The following is a 6,075-nucleotide window of genomic DNA, read 5'->3' as shown; positions in this document are numbered from 1 at the left end:
GTATAAAAAGCCCACACGTCGACAGGCTCATTCTACCGGAGGACGACGGCGGGACAACAGGTACAAGGCAGGCACTGACCAGAAAGACTGGTCATCCCCTTACCGCTTCCCTCCAGGAAGCCTTGGCTAATAACCCAAAGCGTAAGAACAATTTTCTTGCGCCCTGCCACACTAAGTCAACTCCTTACAGTGTGATTTTCGTCTTTTAGCCACACCACGCTCCTAATTAGTCGCGTATTTTCACTCTGAATGCACCACCAGTACCATCACACCTAGCCGACTATAGTCCTCTCACCTTGCACTATAGATCCGGCCACCAAAGCATTGTTGACCATATGTCTAAATTGACTACTGACTCTCTCTATAAATGTTTTGTCCTTGTCCTTAATGTTTGTTTGTACAGGTATGCATGAGAAGGGAATCCCCCTCTCACATATAGAAAAACGCCTTAGTGAGTGTATCACATAGTCTGTACCACAACACTAAGTCTGTTTTATTTCACCACACGTTTTAAAAAATGGTCCTGAGGAAAGCCAGAATACTCTAAGGCACTGGCTGAAACATGTCGACCATCTGAAGGACGCAGGGGGCAGTAACTCGCCACCCTTACGCGTCCTGTAGCCTTACTTTTAACCGCTGGTGGCGGCCCAGTTATTAAAATTTAATTTACCCTCGGGTACTGGGACCACCACCAAGCCGTTTTAAATCACAACTCACTCAACCTCACTCACTGCACTCTCAGCAATATACCAGCTCCGCTGTAATCAGGCGTCGTAGCACACCCGGGACATACTAGGTGTCACTGGGTGGGCCCGATGATGAAGCATGCCACCAACTAGGTTGGTGGGTGAGGGCTTCATGAATACACCAACAAGGTGCCCGTGACAGAACTAATTAGAGTACTGCAACACTTTGGTCAATTCAAGCTAGTCCTCTTTGATTAATCACATATAAACCCTCGGGGACTCGGACTAGCTATCTAGTCCTCTCTCTCCCTCTTGTTACACGCATTTTCTATTCATAACCATTTGGTCCCTGCAGCCTGTTCCTGGGCCACATGCCTAGGTGTTTTGTGTATCGTTCACAAACAGCATCACAATAGAGGGTCTGAATGTGAGCAGGGTAGGCGATTTCTGACTTGATAGGGGGCTGAGCTGTCACCTACCACATTTGTACTTCAAAGGCTCTGGCTCAGCTCAGACACAAAGGACATCACACTAGCCTATTGTGCCCCTGGTAGATTGGGACCAGGGCAGGGAGGTAGGTAATTCCAGCCACCTCTGTAGTAACTTTAAAAGCTTCTTCCAATTCAAAGTAGGCACCAGGTATAAATATTAGATCCTCAGACCCTAACTTCAGATCACTTTTGTAGTTGTGGAATTCTCAGAAGAATGACTGCTCTGCAGCCCTGTTGCTGCTCTGGTGCCCTGTGGCTTGAGTAAGAAGGGCTGGACCTGCACATTGTACCCAGTACCCCCGGAGTGACTCCAAGGGTTTGTTGGCTGGAACACTTATCACAGCCTCAGGGATAGAAAAGCTCTAACCATCTTGAACACTGTACCTGTACTCTGCCTGCTGTGAATCCTACCCCGAGTGGTGCCTTTCCAGTCCTGGACCCTTGAAAGTTGGGTTACAGCTGCTTTGCTAGCCCCACGGTGGTACACATCATAACTGCTGCAGCAAGACCAAACCCAATGCAGCCTTTGCAGCTCTGCATCTGAAGCCGAAGTGACGCAGAGTGACACAACTTGACACAGACCTCGTTTTACAGTCTGCTATTCCTGGAATGTCACATGAGTGTAGCACCTCCTGTAGGAGCTGTGGGATTTGTGCACTTTTCTAAAGGAGTCAGTAATGTCCTGGAGACCCCTGAGGTGGACAGCGGCTGCACGCCCATGAGCACGACCATGGACAGTGGTGATGCCGACACCAGGTTGACGGGTTCAGTATTAATCCAACCAAGCACCAGCATGTGCGTTACAATCCACTGTGGGATGAATGGGTGTGGGTTTCTGCGCTTCGAATGAAAAGGCCATGGCAAGGGCAGCTTAAGAAACTTCCCCAAGGGCATGTTCCTTGCAATGATCCTTCCAACCTGCTCTGACCATGAGCAAAGTGAGAAAATGCAGAGGTGAATCCCCTGTACGAGAGCACATACCTCTTTGATGATGACTTCCCAGCCCTCCAGCCAGATGCCCCGGAACCTTGTGATAGTGTCCACCCCCTGCTTAGAGCAGGATCGGCCAAAGGAATATGCACAATCATGTGCTTCCATCCTTGGTCTGATATGACACTTCCTCTTATGACACCCCTGAAATAAGAGCTGTGATTGACAAGAGGTCAGAAATCATGAGAGAACTAACAGCGGGCTGAGAGCTCCTCTCCACTCCGCCCCCCTACCCCCGCGGAGTAAGCAGAGTGGGCAACTCTCTGCACACACTGCAGCAGAGCTGAGTTGACTAGCCCCCGCCTCCACCCCCCATAGGAAGAACTTAAATAAAAATACATTAAAGGGAAAATAATAAAGACTTACCTTGACTGAGGTGTCCCCGGGCTGCCGTCCTCCTCTTCCTCGCGTTTCACGGTGATCTTCCAATGTGCGTGCGCATGCGCATTTCTCGCGCTGATCACTGTGAAATGCGCGGAAGAGGAGGGCGGCAGCCCGTAGTCCTGCTCAACCAGCTCTGCCCAGGGTTAGAGAGAACAGGGAGGAACATACCCATGGGTGGAGATATTTGAAAATAAGGATGCAATGATGGGCTGCTCAAATACTCATCCACACTGCCAGCTATAGTCTAGTTATTATTGGCTGAATGAAGTCCAGGTGGAGGATTGACCCAGATGGAATATCTTAGGAAGCACCAGGTGCCTCAGCTGTGGGAGTACAGAAACTTGGAAGTCGCTCAGAAGGATCGCATTGTTTTTGAAAATGAAGACTACTTGGTGGTTGTCCCTTATTGGGCAGTTTGGCCCTTCACTATCCTTTTGCTGCCTCAACACCATGTGTTACGGCTTCAGTATCTCAGCGACAAGGAGCGAGACAGTCTGGCTTCTATGATGAAAAGGCTTCTCATAAAGTATGACAATCTCTTTGAGATCTCCTTTCCTATTCCATGGGATGGCATGGAGCTCCCGCCAGACCCCACCTCAAGAAGGATTATACTCACTGGCAACTTTATGCACATTACTACCCATCCCCCCTACGCTCGGCTACTGTTCAGAAGTTCATGGTGGGCTATCAGATGCTGGCAGAAGCCCAGTGAGATTTGACGCCAGAGCAGGCAGCTGAGCTCTTGAGGGGTCTCTCAGAAGAGAACTGCAGACTGAAGCAGGCTGCAGCTGATGAGCAATCAAAACACTGAGCTCCACAGCCCTCCGCAGCAGGCACTACACAGGCGTGATCCACGACGAATAGACCAGTCAAATTACGGGACCTTGTGATTGTGTCAGACACAGGAATTACATCTGTTTGCAGCCAGTGGAGCCATGGGTGCATTCTAGCTATGAAGAAGAGGTGGCTTGAGTCTGAAAGCTATAGAGGGCTATTTCAGTGAAACCTGGCCTAACAGTGCCATATGAGCCTAAATAAATAGTTTTTGCAAGGCTGTTATAGACAGAATTCAGCTCAGATACAATCAAAACAGAGAAAGAATACACACTCTCTTACATTCCACTCAGCACCGGGATACCCCTCGGAGTAGCTGCGCATTTTAGAAATCTTGCTATTCATTCACTACTCATTCATTCGCAACTCCTCATTGGAACTGAGGATGTATGTGGCAAATCAGCACAGGACCCTGCATCACTCCTCGGAACCACAGCTATGCAGCGCAACGCCCTGCATCCAGGACATAAGGTACACTTATCAGTGTGCCTAACCTGGTCCCTGTATCTGGTCCGTGATTCATCATGGTTGGCCTGAATGTTTATCTTTTATGTGGTGGTCATTGCCAGGAGGGAGATCTGTAAAGAGTGGAAATCGGAACACCCCCCTAAATTTGTGAACTGTCTCAGAAATATCATGGCGGTTAGCAGATTGGATATGCTATGTGGAGGGGTAAAGTCTGTTAAGCTTTGGTCTGCTTTAAAAACATGGTGTGAGAAATAACAACTAAAGTCCAATGATTATGCCAGAGGTTAAGTGGTCCCGTCCTCCCTATGTGGCAAGTAACATCGTGAAAGGGAATAGGACTGGAAACGGCCTTACCTCTGGGCAACCTCCATCGGCTATCCACAAGTCCAAGGGCAGGAAAGGTTGGTCTGTGTCAGTGGCCTGGAGCACGCCCATTTAGAGCTAATATCTACTGGTGGCATATATGAGGACACAAAAAAAAAAAAAAGAAAAAAAAATGGTTGGCCTGAATGTGGAACTTTGTTCCTGTCCGGCATGACCAGGTGATCACAGCTGATACTTTGTGCTTTTAAGCCCTCTTTCTCCACAAATATTTAAACTTGCATATCTCCAATTCTACTGCTTAGATTTTGTTCATTTTGGTATCAAATAATTTGTTAAAACGTACTCTATGTTTCTAAATTGGTGTGGGTTGTTCTTGTGTTGTGTATTTACTTTATTACTGTTTGTGTGCTACATAGATACTTTACACATTACCTCTAAGTTAAGCCTGACAGCTTTTGTGCCAAGCTGCCAGCCAGAAGAGCACAGGTTAATTTAATAACTTCAGTGTCTCACCCTGATAGGGATTGTGACAGTTGCTTGAGAAGAGCTTATAGCCTCCTCAGCCAGCAACTCTATTTCTCACAATGGGATCTTGCCTCTCTGTTCTCTCCTGCCACACTACCCCTCCTCTATATGGTATGTGGGTTGTTTGTGGGCAACCCCAGATGTCTTGGTATGTGTTTGTCTTGGGTTAGGCATCCTTTTCTTGTCCAGAGTCTCTGCTCTTTTGCTTTCATAAGACTCCAGACTTCTTCTTGTGAATAGGGCTCCCTTCCCTGTGTTGGGCCTTTCATTCAAATTTGGAGTTTCTGCCCTCACTTTTTTTCTATGGACTTTGTTTGGCAATGGTGGATATTCCCTGTGCTTTATTTTGCGGCAAAAACCTGGCCCTGGAGCCTGCCAAGAAAAAGGTGTCGGAGATGCTTGTAAGGGGGCGCCAACAGGGCCCTCTGTTCATTTCGGGCCAGGAGGTGCATGCGAGGTAGCACATGTTGTGCCCCCCTTGAATTGCACCCTTGTTCCTGCATGGTGTATGCCACACTGTGTATCAATGTGCTATAGGTACTCTCACGGCTGCGGTCTGCTGTTAAGATGCTCCTATGAGCCTAAGACAGCCGCCACCATGAGACTGCCGCAGCACCACTTGCTTGCCTCAAATTCAACTTCGAATCCGGTGGGTGGGTTCACCACAGGCTTGGCGGTACTCCTGGCAGCCCAGCGGTGGCGGTACTACAGGAGGATCGCCAAACTCGTAATCAGGCACATAGTGTGGCTTCTTCTGCTGCTCCTATGTGCTCACTCTCATTGGGCCTAATTTTTAGTTCATTGGAAGGCTAAGATGTTTGTGACACCGGGGCAATAATATATAATTTCCAGCATTTCACATTATGCCTGTTACAAAACATTCACGGAAGTATACCATTATGCCACTTCACATAATTTCAAGACCGTTTTAGTAAAATTAATTTTGCAGGAGCACAAGAACCATGTCAATGAACAGAATGAGAGCAGCTGTTGCTAATAGCATTTGTGTTTTTTTTGCAATTTTGTTAGCGTGCAATGCATCATGTCCAAAATTGATGAATTTATGCAAAATATACCACTAAATGGCACATATGCATTTTGAATAACTTTTTTCAAATGTATGTAATTTTGCATAATAAAATTACGCAAAGTTCACGAACCCCTTGCCTTTGGTGGCTCCTCTGGTGTTGAACCTTCAAGCTGAGGACATTGGTTGCCCTGTAATTTCTGGAAAACTGTGACATTTCATGTTGGGCTTTTTGGTTCTGGATTCTGGAGTTTTCTCTCCCATGCTCCATGTTGGGGGAATGTTTACCTTCCTTGGGCTTGCTTTGTTTACTGTTGCATACCTTCTTGTTGGGGACTTAGGTTTC

At 47.3% G+C, this 6,075-nt stretch overlaps 1 pseudogene; it reads left to right on the top strand.

The window, feature by feature from the left end:
• The first annotated feature begins 2,263 nt into the window (after window positions 1–2,263).
• Window positions 2,264–3,362, top strand: LOC144769246 (galactose-1-phosphate uridylyltransferase pseudogene; annotated as a pseudogene).
• Window positions 3,363–6,075: the final 2,713 nt, after the last annotated feature.

Source organism: Lissotriton helveticus, chromosome 7 (genome assembly GCF_964261635.1).
Source record: "Lissotriton helveticus chromosome 7, aLisHel1.1, whole genome shotgun sequence".
Taxonomy (NCBI): Eukaryota; Metazoa; Chordata; class Amphibia; order Caudata; family Salamandridae; genus Lissotriton; species Lissotriton helveticus.
This window is presented reverse-complemented; position numbering and strand designations above follow the sequence as displayed.